Raw genomic sequence first — 652 nt, 5'->3', positions numbered from 1 at the left:
TTAAAAAATTTGAGCCTGATTGAATGGTTGTATGTGTGTGTGGGTTGGGGGTGGGGATGGGAGGGCTTTGAGCAAGGGTGGAAGATCTGGGAGGGGGATAAATTTTGAGTTTACGCCCAGATTCTCGAGGGTATCACAGTAAGGAGTGTTTTATTACAGTCTATCAGACACTGTAAGGCAACTAGTGGAGGGGGGAGGGGGAATGTTCGAGTCAGAGTGAGTTAGAGAGAGGTTGAGAGAGAGAGAGAGAGAGAGAGAGAGAGAGAGAGAGAGAGAGAGAGAGAGAGAGAGAGAGAGAGCGAGCGGAGAGAGGGGGAGAGAAAGACAGAGTGAGAGAAGGAGAGAAGGAAAGAAAGAGACAGATACATAGAGAATGAAAAGGAGAGAGACGGAGAGACAGAGAGGGGGAGGAAGAGAGAGGGGGAGGGAGGAAGAGAGAGGGCAGGAACCGGAGCCTAAGATTTATTTGTTTTCGGCGAAATTGAAGATCCCGCTGAAGAAGTTGTGAGATTAAAAAGAGAAATGAATTTTTTTGTAATATTATAATATGCACCCGGGCGTCTGAGCGCGCGCGCGCGCGCGTGTGTGTGTGTGTGTGTGTGTGTGTGTGTGTGTGTGTTTGTGTGCGTGCGTGTTTGTGCGTGTGTGTGCG

The sequence above is a fragment of the Aplysia californica genome, unplaced genomic scaffold, assembly GCF_000002075.1.
Source record: "Aplysia californica isolate F4 #8 unplaced genomic scaffold, AplCal3.0 scaffold00801, whole genome shotgun sequence".
In the NCBI taxonomy this organism is placed as follows: Eukaryota; Metazoa; Mollusca; class Gastropoda; order Aplysiida; family Aplysiidae; genus Aplysia; species Aplysia californica.
The sequence above is the reverse complement of the archived record's forward strand: the minus strand, read 5'-3'. Positions refer to the sequence as shown.